Here is an 18,278-nt window from a genome sequence, read left to right on the forward strand (position 1 = left end):
GGATAGTACTACCTTAAGAGGGCGAAGGAAGACCTGTCCGATTACTTTGTTCAAATAAGCATATCATTATAAAGCTCTATAATTATAAACAAACTCCATTGTAAATATTGACAAATATAGGCCAAATTGAGTTTGTTGAAGTTAATTAGATCAATTAATTCAAACGACTGTTACGAGGTCATTTTAAATTTCATCAATAAAGGTTGCAGACATACAAAAAACAGGATTTTTATTTAACAAGAATAAACAAACAAATTGAATTGCATTGTAAGAGTTTGTGGCACATAAAACTTTATAGTCTGTTATAAATAAACGAATATTTCAATCGTTAAATTGAATAAAATATATTTAGAAAAATTCGTTATTTATTCTTTGGTATTAGCCGTTACTCGTTTGATTCACTGGATAATTCCCTATATATTATAATTGTGAAAGTAAGGATGTTTGTTTGTTTGTTACGCTTTCACGCAAAAACTAATGAATGAATTTGAATGAAACTTAACACTAATATAGCTCATACATCAGAATAACACATGAGCTATAATTTATAAAGATATATTTAAACAAAAAAATTAAAAATTTAATTGAATTTGAATTAAATGTAAAAACTAAAAAAATGTTACAGAAATCTGTAATTTATGGTAATGTTAAATTTAAATAATTTTTATTTTTACTAAAAACAGACAATATAAAAATTTCACGGCCATCTTTTCTGATATACTCAATGAATTATGACTGTTTTAAATATTAAAAAACAGAAAACCGTACATATATTTTACCTGTGTAAAACAATCTCTATCATTATTTCGAGTGTTATTAAAAGGGGTTAAATGAAAGTAAGAGATGTGGAGGCTATAACACGGTGGTCTTTATCAATATTTACTTTTAAACCCAGCGAAGCGGGTGAGTATCACGCTAGTTTCAAATAAATAAACATCACTACAGAATATTCCCTGCATTACTCTAGCTTGTCATAGTATGTCCCTTTGACCCCATTCCCTTAGACATCAAATAAGACTATAATTTAACTAAGGCTTCGGTCTTAGCCACCAAAGTTCACCTCGTTTGAAATATGGTATAACGAAGATATACTATTTAAGATTAGATTTTCTTTTAAAGCGATTTAACAAAATTCAAAGCGGCACTCGAATCCAATATTCCTTACTTCATCCTCTAAATTTTATGTGGGGGGGCTGATTAATATATCAAAAATTTATGTCAATCAATCAAGCGTTTAAAAGTTACATGATTACATTTCCTGCAAGATTACATGCATTTAGTCGGTAACCTACAAGCAATCCTAAATCCAAGCAATCATATGGCTCTATATGTAATGGTTTGTCAACAATTTTTCCCGAACCTTGTCTAAGGCTAATAAGTCTTGGTTTTCCAGCCCTTGTCTAAGTATATAAATTTTTTTATTTCATTACACTCTTACTTGGACAAAGATCGGATATTATTTCAAGACTAGACCGAACCAATATTCGCCTTTTTATTTCCTATATGTGTATATTTACTGTAAAACAATAAATATATTGACTTAAATCTATGTGCAACTTATTTGAAATAATGTATTTTTATGGTAAACATGATCTAAATTTCCCATCGCTTCCACCTTATTTGATATACATGCCTTTTTAAGTTATAAAAAACTCAAATAAATATACTTTTCAAAATACAAGCTTTTATTGTACTAAAAAGTAGAACATAATTTTGTAGGAGGTATTCATACATGATTATCTGGAAAAACTTGAGAATCTCAATATAAAATATCATCAATGATTGAGTACTTCAAGCTTGAGTGAGTGATTCCTATAAAATTATTTTCTACTTTATATTATCATAAAAGGTTGTCCTTTCAAAAGTATTTTTTATTTAATTTTTTTTCACAAATTGGGGATCGATTCGTATTGCACCTTCCCCCTATCTTTAAGAACTATCACAATTCAGCAAGAACAAGATATTTTGGTCGCTATGAATCTATGTTTAACTCTAAGAGGACTTTTAAACAATAAACAAAGAACTTGACATGGTACAACAATGCATCATAAGTAAATGTAGTAACTCCATCCAACTCGAAGAACGACACTTCTATGTAAGAGGTAGGTAATATATAGTCGAATATTAAAACATTGTATATTGTATATAGTTGGTATGATTGAATATAAAATGAGTCTATGAGATAAAGAAAAGTATCCTCTTTATGTCAAAATGTTTAGGTATAGTTAGTCTGACTAAGCACCACTACACTTTAAACTTACCTAGGAGCGTAACGTAGCAGCTTCAGCCTACAACAACTACAACTTGAATAGTGTTGAGGAACTCTTCAACATGTTATATAAAGGTGATCCAAAAATATAAATATATAATAATCCATATAATATGAAAAATGATGTCAGTCAAATGGCCGCCTTTGGGGATTTGGCAGTAGGTTATTCGATCGAGAAAATTTACTATGACTTTTCGCAAGTTTTGGGGAGTTATTTAGCCTACAACATGGGGGATGTTAGATTTTAGGTGCTCCAACGTTGCAAGTTTGTTTGTATAGATATAAGACTCTCATGAAAATCCCACAAAAATAAATCCAATGGCGTATTCAACGATGAACGCACTCTATCTCCAATGCTTATAGTTTCCTAGAAATTCAAATTGCTCAGAAATGCAAATTGTTCTCTCACTAGGACGATTTAACCGGGTAAAAGTCCATGAGTTCAAACTTTCCCGAAAAAAACTGAAAACGTGCGATATAGGTTGGCTGAGTAGTTATGTAGTCATTCTGTATCGGTGGGTAACAGCTACACTGTGTGCTGTGTACATCGGGTGATTGTCAGTTTCGAATGATAGATGCTTTGTATATTATACGTATACATACGCATTACTAAAAAGTGAAAGGTGCGATCATTTGATCACTAGATTTAACTCCTCATATTTCTTTCATACCAGGCGCCTTATATGAAAATCGGTTCTAAAGGTAGTACGAGCACCAAGGCAATTTTAAATTTAGGGTTGAAATTATTTTTACCCTATTTTAAACTTTGATGATGATTTTGTTCCAACTTGAACTCCATGAATGTAGACAAAAAATAAGAATAAGTACAATTTTTCAATTAACCTTAATTAGTCGGGCACAATGGGTTTCTTTTTCCACCGATTAGTTTTGGAGCAATCTATGAAAACATATCATGCATCTACCCTTTTACCATAAAACCAATGTTAAATATGCCTACTTTTGAAGTTATTTATTTATTTAAATAATCGGACAAACCCCCCCCCCCCCCCCCCCAATTTTTCAGAATTGATTAAGACTTTTATTTTAAAATCAAGCTTTTTATTTAAAATTGCCTTGGTGCTCGTACATCTTTAAGGAGTAAACACCAAAAACACTTAAGTACGTAAAAATACGTCGATACACTTTTTGATCTCCATCGGTATGAAAAGTAGCCTGGCACCTAGATTATAGCTAGTTTGGGGGTGTTTGCTACCTCTTCAAATCATTGCAGTAAGCCTTCCACAGTCTCACATATATGGATATAGGAAAACTTTTGTTTATATCACAACTATACTGACATTCTGTACAAGAAGTAAACTACCTTATACAAAAGATACTCCAGAAAATTTATATGTATATTATTTTCTTTTATTTTCCTTTTTTTTTGAGTTTTGTTTTTTTTTATCCTTATATATTATAAATGTGAAAGTAATGATGTTTGTTTGTTACGCTTTCACGCAAAAACTAGCGAATGGTACAGCAATATAGCTCATACATCAGAATAACACATGAGCTATAAATTATAAAGATATAGATATTTAAAAAAAAAAAATTAAATTAATCTGATATTTACTATTTTAAATTTTTACAGAAATCTTTAATTTATGGTTCAAAATAATGAACCATCCAGATGGAACAGAATTACCATCATTTTGAACCATAAATTAAAGATTTCGGGAAGAATTTAAAATAGTTGAATGTCAAACAATGCATGGCCATCTTTCAGGATATACTCAATGGATTATGACTATTTTACACTTAAAAAAATTGGAAACTGTGAATACCTTTTGCTGCGTAAAACAATCCCTTCAATGATAGGGGGATAAGTAAGATTAAAAGAGGTGGAGGCTATAAAGCGGTGGTTTTTACTTTTTAGCCCAGTGAAGCAGGCGGGTATCCAGCTAGTATATATATATATATTTAGCGTGTAGGTATGTATGAGATATCGTTATTGCGTACAATAGCGTACAAGTATATCAACGAACAACAACCGTTTTATGCAGTCATTGAAATCATGACGACATGTTATGATGTGCAATTGTTTGTTTGGAGCTAGAGCATGCTATGAAGCTCTCAAGTAGAATGAGACAGTTTTGTAATATCAATTGTCCATGTGTTCTTCTTACAAATGGATTCAGAATAAGTTTTTATTGTTTTGTAATCATCTTTTTAACTTACTTCAAACGAAATAGAAAAGAAGTAACAAATTCACTGTTTATACGTCGACTTAAAGAAATCTTTCAGATTATGTAGTACTAGCTTGATACCCTAGATCTATCATTTCTATCAGTGCTCAGGGGAAATAGCCATAACCGTACCACTTCTTTTTTTTTCGTTCTACTCTTCAGTTGGTTTTCTTCTGCTCCGAACAAAAATTTATTTGCAATCAATTTTTATATGCTGTAAATATGAAATATCAAAACCTGTATAGGTGTTCATAAAGTCGCATAATTAGTCGTTTTTCGGTCATCTAAACCGTTAGAGATAGTTTTCTCCAAAACTATTAAAGATAGAGTTGAAAATTTGCTTTAACTAGTGGTCTCGTGAAAATTCTCAAACAAAGAAAAAAAATCTAGCAAATAGTTTCAGGAAACGCTGAAAGCCGAAATAAAGCCGCCATAATTGTGTTGTTTTTAAACTTTTCCTAAAAATAATGCAAGTACCGAAATAAGGCCGACATAATTGTATTAGTTTTTAAACTTATATAATTTATTCAAAATAATGCAAGTTTTGACATTTAACACTTTGCATACAGGGTATTTGAACAGTTAAGTCAGTCAATTGTTTGTTTTCATTTTATTAATATTTAGCTTTTTATTAAAATGCATCAAAAAGTAACATTTTGGCAACCGGTTTCATAAATAGCCAATCTCTTAAAGCATTCTCTGGTATTTTGCATATAAGGAATTCAACATTGATCTCCAAAATCAAAATTTAAAAAATTTTTCTGCAATTGAACGACGTAGTATATGAAAGCACTCTGTAGAGCGTAAAGAAATTATTAGCATGCCTACTAAGGATCATATTCATCACGGCTTGTTTTTAGAGATTTCATCATTTCAATTAATACTATGTAGAAAAGATACAAAAAAGTGATATTAATGACTAAAGGGATAACTGATTTTCAAAGTAGTACTTAAAATTTGTAATATGATTCTTTGTTCTCTATTCCTAAGCTGAACCAATGTACTAAACTGAACAGTACAGTTAATTTATATCAAAGCATTTGTATGATACCAGTTTAAACCAATGAGCCATGTAATTCATTATTCTGAATAACTTGTGTGAAATCGATACAGAAAAAAAATTGTATTGTGTAAAGACACTCATGCCTTACTTTCATATACACCGTGATCTGTTGTTGACTGCAGAAACCCGGCTTACCAAAATAAGCTCATCAAGAGCAACAAAAAAAACTCTTTTCCAAATTTGGATCTGAGGCCTAATTTTGGAGATACGGATATGGCAAAAATTGATAAATTTGTTCATTCACTGACTATCATTCGATAACCATTAGCCAATGATAATCAGTAGATATTAGTCAATTTCATTTAATAATTGGAAGGGATGTTTAAAAAAGTATAAAATTATTTAATTGGATTTGGTCAAATCCCACTTTTTATATTTTTATTATATTTTACAAAATTTTGTTCATAGTATCAATATTTTTAAGCTTATAAACTTGGAACTAAACTTAGTTTACCTTGGTATATTTCATATACATGGTATAAAAACGTATAAATACCTACACAAAACCTCCTATGTTAAGGGTTAAATATGGCGGTGTAAAAAGGTTAAAGTTGATGTATTGTAAAAATACAATATATAACATAGACGGACGCAAAGCATCTTTAAACATTGGAATTTATGTTATTGTTAAACTGACAAGCAAATTAAAAGAAAATGGAAAAATCCATTAAGTCTTATTCGAAATAATATTTTTCTGCCTATCACACAAATAAATTGTTTGGTATTATAATCATTTCATTTGTATTCTTAAAGTCTTACAACCAACAATGTACCAGTGTACAGTGAGTTTTTACTTTAATCCATATAATAAATACCATATAACAATAATATATAGGCAACCGAATATACGTTATTCGAATATTCGAATTTAATATTTTGTGAACACTGTCATATTTTAATACCACTTTTCTAATAAGAATTTATGACCATTGATTTGTGTTTATTATTCACAGACTTAATAATTTTTTTTTTATAATTATTTATTCGATATCGACTACAACAAATCGAACATACTAAAGGTTCGAAAGGATGATACAATTTCTGGTTTGCACTGTAAACCAACCAACTGGCAATATACACGTGTGGTTAAACATGTGTTAAACGTACGAATTAGTTAGCTCGATAATTTGTTACCACTTTCTACCTTCTAGAAAGTGACCAATCTTTAAAAATCTTTATTGTTCCGAACTCGAAGAGTAGCCAACGGGACCCTATTAATAAGACTTCGCTCTCTCTTTCTTCTCTTCTCGTTAGAGCGTCAGAAAATTTTGTGACCTAGTCTGATTGATAAGAAATTATAAATATGCAATTAGCATAATTAATATGCATTTTATAATTGCATTTTAAATTGAAGTAAATATTAAATTCACAATTCGGTTAATAGTGATGAAAATGATTTCAAACTTGTAACGCGGGGGGTTTTTGGAGTTGGCGAACACGAATATCGTGACGGAATTGATCTCAAAGGTACCTGGTGCTCAGGGTAAACGGTTTCTCTTCGTTTAGGGGAGTTTTCGTTAAATTTTTTATATAATCGGTCAAAAGAGTACTTGGTCTCAGAAGTACCTGATGCAACGGCATCCTTGTCGCCTCCTGGAGTTTTCGAAATATAATCAGTTCAAACTCGTTACTTGAGGGTTTTTGGTTTCGGTTTCAAAGGTCTCAGAGGTACAACGGTATTCCGGTCGCCCCCGGCATCCCCGTCGCCATGATATTCTTGTTCAGCGACCCCAAAAACTCCCGTGTTACAAGTTTGGACTGATAATATGACGAATTACTCGAAAATTCCAGAAAACGACGGTGATACCGTTGTACCAGGTACCTCCGAGATGAATTATGTCCTGTATGTCCCGATATTCCAAAATACTTCACTCATGAGCTTGTCTACCACCTCAAACATGTCGTACTTAAGTATTTTTGTTTTAAATACACACATAATTCATTTTTGTTGAATTTTTTAATAATTATTAATGTTATCAAGTGGTCATAGTGTCCGGAGTTTTCTCAGAACGATAACTCAAATATGACGTCATCAGATCATTTGAAAGCGCAGCACTTTCGAAAAAAATCGAAGGTGAAAATTTGATAGACTCGTCAAAAGTAAGGCACTCACGAAGTTTCAAGTATGTATTTACCATTCAAAAAAACCCGTGCTGTCCCTCGGTCTAATACCTTCCATTCTAACCAGCTAACTATGATAAAACTGAAAGTACTGGCCATTACACATTGTGTCTAAAGCACATATGACCCAGTTGGTTAAGGCACTTGGCCTGAATCCAAGAGACCCGGATTCAACTCCCGTTGTGTGGTTGTGTATTTTTTGTCGATTCTCTTTAACTACGGGCCATTTTTTAAGTAACTTGGAATGATAGGGTATCCTGAATTCAAATAAACTTGATTTGTATATGTATATTAGAGTTAATACACAAAACAATTTTAAAACAAATATGCAAACAAAATTTATACGAATTAATGCTAAGAACGTGATTCGTATTCAACTACTGTTAATACCATTTGTATTATTTTAGAATCTTATGTAAACATTTTAAGAACCACAGAACCAGCAAGCTATCAAGACCGTAGCACCATTTAAGATTATAATCAATTTTGATATGATAAGGACGAAAACTTTGGTAGTGGAGTTGTTATCAACATAAATATATTGATAACAAACACATAGATGATCGATAAAATGCTAATAATGTCCAATAAAACCTTAAAATTTTAGCCTATAATACTTTTAGTAAACTAGGTTTTAAAGGGTGTTAAGAAAATTATGGTAATATTTCTAGGAAATATTTATTTTCTAGTAAATATAAACTTTCAAAATAATACATTTAGTCTGTAAAGCAAGGAAAACGTCGTCGTTATTATGGTTCGAAGTTACACACAAGCATAGGCGTCCTTACGGATAGGCACTTGCCCCTCCAATAATTTTCGAATTTTTTGTGTGTCCCCACTACCGTTTTTGTTTGTTTTCAATTATTTATTAAGGTTTTAACTTGATTTCAATTATTTCTTTTTTTTGATTCTCACCGACTATTTTTGGGGAAATCTATGAAAACATATCACCCATCTACCATTTTGCCATATAACATAAAATAGACTTACGGTCTAGAAAAGTACCACTTAGAAAAAAACAAGCTTGGGAAATAATTTTTCCTCTTACTTATGTTCATTATGTACATTGCATATCATACCTGTAATAAAATTGCCTATAATAAGAATAAAGTAGATTACTATTGATATAATATTATTTCTCCAGGCTGTTTCTAGCCACGGGTACCGCACTACGGAATTCTGTACGGGTCAAATTAGTATATTTTTATTTAGTCAGTACCTTCACCTTGTCGTAGTAACTTATTCGTCGTTATAAACGATTTCATTATAGCAAATGATTGTAAAACCATGTAAAACGAATTCATTTGATAAAAGTCTTCATAAACTTACCTTGTATCATTTCTAAAATAAACATATTGAAATCGACATAAGGACACTCGAATGAAAATAAATTCGAATTAGAAATTGAATCAATGATCATGTAATTTCTTTCATATGTTACATTGTACAGTCAAAAGCAGCTATAACGATATGCTAAATAAGGACCATTTGGTTATTATGACTAATTGACAAGTATATTTTAGTTATAAATCGTTATACAAGACAGCAGAGCAGTTATGTGAGCCCCTTATGCAAATAAATTTATAAGTTGTAAGACCATTAATTCTATAATGAAGAAAGATGAATCGACTTTAAATTGGTAACTGACCGCTTAGTTGACGATTATAGAATTGTACAAGCGGCAACGTTGTACAATTTATTGCTATAACACTTGCTATACTGTGTCGACAATGAATTGTCTACGTTTATTGTCATCTACAGTGTACACAGATGAGCATTATATGAGAGTATTCGTTTTAGCGTTCATAGATTTACTGCACTAATACAACTACTATTTAAAGAACTACATTTTTTCACTAACAAGATATTGCATTCTGTCACACTCCGATAGACATGTCTTATTATCGACAGGTATGTCTAAATGGTTGAAATACAGAGTTGCTTCAATATCGTAATAAACGGTTTTGACTATATACAATCCTCTACTTTTGCTACCTTTGATAGAAAATTATTCAAGCGTTCATTTTAGAAAACTACAAGTTATGTATAATGTTCTTATATTGCATTCAGAATATTTCATATTTTTCTTATCCCTTTAATCTTTGGGTATGAATTTTCCTTTTCCAAAAAAAGAAAAATGTTTTTTTTAACGGGTAAAAGTTGTATATGTTATCTCATTAAATGTTTATCAGGAATATTAATCAGGTGAATATATCTTGAATACGATTCGACGATACAGTTTTATGGCTCTTTATACAAGAAAGCCCTTTAATATTTTGTTTCTTTAACGAAAATAGTTTTTATAAAAACTTAATATTGACTATTTTAATCGATCCACACAAAAAAATTTAAATGAAAATCGTACAGTAAAACTCCTCTGTCAAAAATTGGATAATAAACTTTAAATCATTCTAAACCACAATTTAGTAAATAAATTTGCCCGTGCCTTAGCAAAAAAACAAATTCGCCCATGGACCCAAACCAAATCGGAAATACAGGTAATCGGAGATGATAGTCCTGAGCTAAGCCAAAACCATTATTTTATATTGGATTGGCTGAAAATATTAGTCCAAGAGCTGAGTGGCTTTTTTGAGTACATATTTGAGGCACATTGAATTTATTAAATTTGATAACTTGCGACAATAAGGATGGTGTAATCGACAACCTGGCTGGGAGGTTGGGGGGCGTTAGTGACCTATGAAATTTTTAATTTGCAATTTTTCCTTTCCAAAAAATGTTCTTGAAGCACTTTGAAATCATATTTAATCATACGAAATATCATCACCTGACATTATTTGGTGGGGCTAAAATAGCCTGGTAGGTAATTTTAATTTGCCATTTTTCCTTAAAGAGGACTTACTGTACAAGTCAATTTGAATAGATACCATCAAACGGTTTGTATTTTTGAAACTTTTATACTTTTTTTTCTCAAAACACATACACACAAAAAGCAAATAGAGCTTAAAAACATTATCATTTTCATTTCACAAATATAGACGTTCTGGAAAACTATTTAATAAATGCGTAAACAACATTATTTAACCTAACGTTTCGTCCGTATAAGTATATATGTTGCAGATGGATTGTCTAATCAGCTATTTAACATAACCGATAGTTGTGTAATAAAACAGTTCCGTTATGCAAAGCAACGGAAAGCGGTTTTTCATAATTACTAAGCTCAAAATGAAATGAGGTTAAATTGGAGGTTATCGATATCATTATACGAAATAACACAGAGTTTGACAGATATATTCATAGACAACTAATTATAATAAATATAAATATATTATTATCTATGGATATATTATACCCAGTTGTCTACACTGAACTAACTGATGGTCTATGGTTCATACCGATATGGCATCACATCAGGGCTTGCCCGCGTTTTAGGTCACCTGATTTACAGTTTAAAAATTACGATTTTTAATTTTAATATTATAAAAGAAAATTATGCTTTTATGACTGGAAATCAGAATATTTAAGTATATTTTCATAACCAAGCATGTTTGTAATATGCAAGGTATATTAAGTTTAGTCCCAAGTTTGTAACGCTTAAAAGTATTGATGTATTACTGTTCATAAAATCACCCAACTAGACCATTTACGGTTGTCCGTCCGTCCGTCTGTCAACTCGATAACGCAAAAACGAAAAAAGATATGAAGCTGAAATTTTTACAGCGTACTCAGGACGTAAAAAGTGGGTAAAGGACGTAAAAAGTAAATGAGCAACATAAGTCTCTTGTAAACCGTTATAGATAGAACAAAAGTTTAGAAGTAAAAAATATTCCTTATAAAAAAATAACCAACTTTTGTTTGAAACATTTTTTCGTAAAGTAAACATCACTGTTTACCCGTGAGGGAAATTAGGCGTAAATTGTATAGTATGTATTATATGGGAATATCAGTTATATACATGTGACATATATGTATGTGTATTGTGATAGAGTAATCAACACTGTCTATACATGATATTTCAACAATTAACTCAGTCAATTGTTTGTTTTCACTTGTTTTTTACATAACTTTCAACTTTTTTCAAATTTCATAATTTATTTCTCCCTACCGAAAGTGTCCTATTGATTTAGCAATCCGTCTTCGACATATATACATATAAAAAATGCTAAAATAAATAAATTTTTTGCCAGCATTCTCACACAAACAATTTGAATATTTTTTTAATCAAGTTTAAACGAGAATACACATAACAGTCAATTCAAATGGGTGAGGATATCTGTGATGGAAGAGGGGAGGTGCCAGTGTAAATATTCAGCACTAAATGTTACATTTTAAAATTCGTATTTAAAACAACTTTTTTTTTTCGTACGTACTAAGTGTTCCATTCAAATTTATTTAATCAGACGAAAATCCTTGAAGTTTTCTTTGATCTCTAACAAAAGATGGATTTTTGTGTTGGTTTATGACCCACACCGTCAGGGTTCCGTATCCGAATACGCATATGGAACGAATCGCGATATCTCAATAGTTCGACCGCTTAAATTTTGTGTATTGTTGTCATCTCAAGCTTTTACAATTAGTCATGTATGCATAATTGAATATGAGTGACTCATAGAAATAATTATTTTCTACTTTTAAGTACAATAAAAGCTTGTATTTTTATTTAAGTTTTTACTAAAACTAAAAAATGTATGTATTTCAAAAATGGTGGAAACAAGAAAATCAGGTCACTCAATCAAGTTTTTTTTTAGATAAAAATGATGAAAAAGAGAATTAGTAGGATTACATACTTGGTTTTTTCAAAATTGGATAAAAATTTTTGGATTCTGATGACGTCATTAAGTTAAAAAAATCGATTTTTTGATGGCAAGCAAATTTGATCCGATCTTATTGGAATTTTTTTTGAAACCCACTAATTTTTGGTCAGTCTTTTTAGTTGTGATGTCACTTTTTCGCTAGCTATCACTTTTGTGCTAACTTCCGAGACCAGGACTATTCTTGAAACGTACTAGAGCTAGGTAAATTTTGATCACAGATCTGGAAAGTATGACCCAAATTTTGTAGACTTACACACTTGGTCTATCAAAATTGGATATTATTTGGATATGATAAAACAAAATAAAATTTTTGGATTCTCATGACGTCATAAAGTTACAAAATTCGATTTTTTGATAACACAGGCAAATTTGATTCGATCTAATGAGAATTTTTTTGAAACTCACTAATTTTGGATCATTCTTTTCAGTTGTGATGTCAGTTTTTCGCTAGCTATCACATGTGAGCTTAATTCTGGGACCAGGACTCCACATTCTTGAAACTTATTGGAACTAAGTTAATTTAGACCACAAATTTGAAAAGAATGACCCAAATTTAGTGGGATGGCACACTTTATTTATCAAAATTGGATAAAATTTGGATATGATAAAGCAAAATTAAATTTTTTGGATTTTGATGACGTCATTAAGTTAAAAAATTCGATTTTTTGATAACAAGCAAATTTGATCCGATCTTATTGGATTTTTTTTTGAAATCCACTAATTTTTTGTCACTCTTTTCAGTTTTGATGTCACTTTTTCGCTAGCTATCACTTTTGTGCCAAATTCCGAGACCAGGACTACATATTCTTGAAACGTACTAGAGCTAGGTTAATTTTGATCACAAATTTGAAAAGAATGACCCAAATTTAGTAGGATGGCACACTTCGTTTATCAAAATTGGATAAAGTTTGGATGTGATAAAGCAAAATTAAATTTTTTGGATTTTGATGACGTCATAAAGTTTAAAAATTCGATTTTTTGATAACACAGGCAAATTTTATCCGATCTTATTGGAATTTTTTTTGAAACCCACTAATTTTGGATCATTCGTGTCAGTTTTGATGTCACTTTTTCGCTAGCTATCACTTATGTGCTTAATTCAGGGACAAGGACTCCACATTCTTGAAATCTATTAGAGCTAGGTTAATTTTGATCACGAATTTGGATAAAATTTACATTGGATTTACAATGACGTCACTTAACTAACCCTTCAATGTCTTCCAAACTAAACGTGTACTAAAGATTTGAGCTCAATCTGTTGCGAATAAATGCTTTAAAATTCAGTTGCTCTGATTTAAACCGAACAAACATATTTACACACATGCATACAAACATTGCAGGTGAAATAAAAGCTTGTAAAAATGATCCACCTGAAACATATGGTAGTTTAAAATGTAAATATTGTTGTCATACTGTAAACATTCCAAACCGTGTCATAAATATGGTCATATTTATTCATTGCCACCACTTGACAATTATACGTCCAACAGTGCGTGTTCGCTGTTATACCTTCAAATATCCATATAATACCCTTGTTGTGTAACTTATGAAAAAGGATTTTTTACCCCCTAAAAAATTGTAATATGTATATTTGTGTTGCCGTATTAGTCGTGTCATTTTAGCATTTCATAGAGAATTTTTTTGTACCTCAACCTATCGAGCCAGTTTTTTTTTTTTAAATGATCTGGAAGGTCCATATTTCGGAACCTACATCTAACTTTTTTCCGCTAGAAAATTTTGATTTTGGCTATGGGCCACACAGGCAAATCATTAGAATCCATTTATGAGGTGATTTTTGAAAATTTTAAAACCTTGAAAATATGGGCCAGAAACGTATACTCGGGGGTTTTCGGGGTCTCTGATCACTATTTCGAAATCAGATTTTCGATATTATCTCCCCCTCTTGGGGTAATTTACCTCGCTGCTCCAAAATTGCAATATTCTGTAAATTTTCAACAAAATGGATCAAAAAAGTATACTCAGGGGTTTTTGGGGTCACTGAGCTCGATTCCGAAGTTAGAATGAATATGTACTCCCTTCTTCTGGGGTTATTCGCCCCCACTGTTCTGCAATATTCTGTAAATATTTGACAAAATGGACCAAAAAAGTATACTCGGGAGTTTTTGGAGTCATTGATCATGACTCCGAAGTTATAATGGGGATATACTCCCCCCTTCTTAGGGTTTTTCACTCTTCGTTGACCTAACAATGAAATTTTCTATAAATATTCAATTTAGACCAGCAGGGTGAATTACCCCATCAGGGGGGGGAAGTCTATCGAAACTCTGACTTCAGAATCATGATCAGCGATCCCAAAAACCCCCCAAGTGTACGTTTCCAGCCCATTTTGTTGCATATTTTCAAGGATTAGAAATTTTCAAAAATTACCTATTATAATACGGATAGATTTTGATATATGGACCTTCCTGAACATTTAAAAAAAAAAAAACTGGCCTGATAGGTTGAGGTACATAAAAATTCTTCATTTTAGCCTTCTTTGATCTAAAATGATTCGTCTATAGAGGTGAAATTTCTACTATCATACATAATTTTTCCCGTATATTAATATTTATGAAGAATATTTGATTTTAATTCAAGGAAAACTTATGCACAACTTTTAACTTTTTTAAATTTATTTTATACGGATTTTTCTCCATTTTTTTTTTATTTAAAAAAAAAAAAGACAATTTTTTTTTATCTTTCTTATTCGTTTTTATATTTTTGTTTGAAAACTATTAAATTAAATTTTTCTCTAATAATTTTTATCAAATTTCTTAATATAGAATTTTCTTAGAGGCTAATTTTCATATTTATCTATGGTTTCATTCTTCAATTGATATTTTTATATATTCGACATCAATGCTTACGTAAATTATCGAATTCAGCTTTTAGTAACGGCGAATCGGGTTTATTTTGTGATTCTCTTACTTAAATCATTCTTCTACGTGGAAAATTCGAATTAAAACGACTTTTTCCTTGGGGGAGGATGTTTTATAACTTCATCAAACTAACTCACAGTGGCATTTCTCTCAGATAATAGGTGAAAGATACATTCCATGAACAAAGAAGTAAAAAAAATACTCGGTTGAAGTAAACGGGTTAACTTGATTGTTGATGTTCTTATAACAAGTAAATATTTCTTGAGTCAACGATTTCAATACTTACTTCAAGAAAATACAAAATTTACTGCTTAAAAATGAAAGTGTAGCAAGTAAATATTTTCATGCATGAAGAAAATATTTACTTGTTACCATGTTAAGAATATAATTTCTTGCAAATAGTACTCTTTGTAACCGACGAAAAATGAAGATTTTCTCATGTTGATTGGTTAGGGTAAATTTCGATGTTGGTACCATATAAATTTCCTAATAACCATATAAAGTCCCTAAAAGTAGAAAATGGCGAATGAATTGTTCATCCATTGAATATTAATGTGTAAATCGATTCTTTATGTATATTAAACAATTTCTTCCCCAATTTTCAACCGATTTAAGGCCGAAGTCGACGCTAACAATATATCAAGGTATACTAAGTTTAGTCCCAAGTTTGTAACGCTTAAAAATATTGATGCTGCAAACAAAATTTTGGTATAGGTGTTCATAAAATCATCTATCTGTCTGTCCGTCTGTCATCACGATAACTCAATAACGAAAAGAGATATCAAGTTGAAATTTTTATAGCGGGCTTAAGACGTAAAAAGTGAGGTCGAGTTCGTAAATGAGCAACATAGGTGAATTGGAACTTGGAGTCCGTAGGACGCATCTTGAAAACAGTTTGAGAAAGAACAAAAGTTTAAATGTAAAAAATGTTCCTTATAAAATAATAAACAACTTTGGTTGAAACATTTTTTCGTAAACATCACTGTAATGTGACAGTGTAATCAACACTGTCTATACATGGTATTTCAACAATTAATTCATTCAATTGTTTGTTTTCAATTGTTAAGTTCAGTTTTTAACCAAAAAAATTTTCTGTACAACAATAAAATTAGAAAACGATATAAAAAAGACATTTTTCCATGTCGAATAAAAACGCACCTTACTGTATAATTGAAAAACTATGGCTATAACAGATAAATAAAATTAGCTACATTCGAAAAAATAAAAGTATCTTTATAATTGTTTTCCCTCTTCGAATACCCAAGTGAAAGATCGAGTGAGATGAATGTATTTCATATAGAAAATTAAAACAAAGCAAACAAAGTCATAATGTACGCGTAGGAGTTTTTCATCCATTGCTATTCAGACATGTGTACAAGCTGTCTCCCCGCCCCAAAAAGTATGAAAAGTACATCTTTGCACAATTTTGTCTTTCAGTCTCATGTCGTTAAACCTTCGACAAATGCGATTTATTCCTTGTAAACCGATTTTTAGAATCTTTGCTATAAAATGTTCTCAATCTAGTCGGTTCGACCGTTTGGGGGGTTACGATGCCACTGAGAAACACTTTAAACTTATAACACTCCTTCTTAAATCAATTTCAAAGTGATGGACAAGAACATGAGATGAGATGAAAAGGATACTCTTAGAGAGCTATCATTTTTTGCGACAAATTTTTGGAAATATTTTAATTCAAATTGAAATATTTGAGTTGACTTTGTTCTTTTGAATTATTGTTTTGAATTACCTAACTATTTTACCATTTCACTTTTCGAAATAAATTGAACCAGGTTTATTTGACCATTCATTTCCATAGTAATTATTTGTATATTATGCCTTTACCAAACTGAATCGATTTTGAAGATCATCGCCAAATTTTTACGGGTACGAAAACCTACGCTCGCACTTGAAACATAGCTAAGAACACTCTTCGTTAAATTACCATTTAAATGAAATAAAAAAAAAATTAAAATCGGTTCATTCGTTCAGGCGCTACGATGCCACAGACAGACAAACACACAGACACACACACATAGCGGTCAAACTCATAACATCCATTTTTTTAGTTCTGGGGTTAAAAAATACGTAAATATGTTTTGAGCATTTATTTTTACTTTTACACATTTCATTTTTGAGAGAGAAGCATCCTGTATTTTGCTTGATGTGCTAGCTTTTTTATACCCCCTCATCTTTAGTGACTTTTTAAAAAAAAAGTACTGTGATAATACGATGCAAATGAAGCAAAACAGTAAACTCTTAACGATACCGGTTAAGAGTAAGCGATATATTTTTGTGTAACCTCCATGCTATGTACGGTATATTTTAGAAAATTTTTGCCTGTTTAGGGAAAAACTAGTCCAAAATGATATTATTTTCAATGGATGTAGCTAGAACCAACGAAACCCCTATTACTAAGACTTCGCAAAATGGCCACCATGCAAATTATAAAAAAATAGTGTTATATCTCGTACGATGGTACGGAATCCTTCGTGTGTGAGTTTGACTCGCACTTTGCCGGTTTATTCGTTAAGTTAATAATAATAATAATGATAATGGGGTTTAACCTCCGTTTCTCTGACATATACGCCTATAACATAGACCACCCACATCATTATTTGTTAATCTTTTTTATTTAACTACATACATATTTACAATGACATTTTGATGTGGGTGGATTCGGTTACTTCGTTCTTACCCAAGCGACGATAATGTGATCAATTTCACCGCCCGCATTAATTTTTTTTTTAATTGTTCACACTGCCACTGCCTAGATTTGAACCCGCAACCTAAGTCTAAATACACGATCAAAGTCTAACGATAAGTAATTTAAATTGCATATGGAAGTGATATGAGTATGCTACCTTAAAAACATTTTTAAATACGTGTTTTTGTAACGTATGTGTAGACAAAGAAAGATGTTTTTTAAAAAGAGACAACTGATACACATTTGTTATTCATATTTACTGTTGAAAGTTAAAAAATAACAGA

General features: G+C 31.0%; 1 protein-coding gene across 1 annotated transcript in view; it reads right to left on the reverse strand.

Annotated features, from left to right (window-relative positions):
* Positions 1-18,278, reverse strand: part of LOC123302251 (lachesin-like) — a 582,311-nt gene that overhangs the window by 310,073 nt on the left and 253,960 nt on the right. The window lies entirely within an intron of this gene.

The sequence above is a fragment of the Chrysoperla carnea genome, chromosome X (genome assembly GCF_905475395.1).
Source record: "Chrysoperla carnea chromosome X, inChrCarn1.1, whole genome shotgun sequence".
Classification (NCBI taxonomy): domain Eukaryota; kingdom Metazoa; phylum Arthropoda; class Insecta; order Neuroptera; family Chrysopidae; genus Chrysoperla; species Chrysoperla carnea.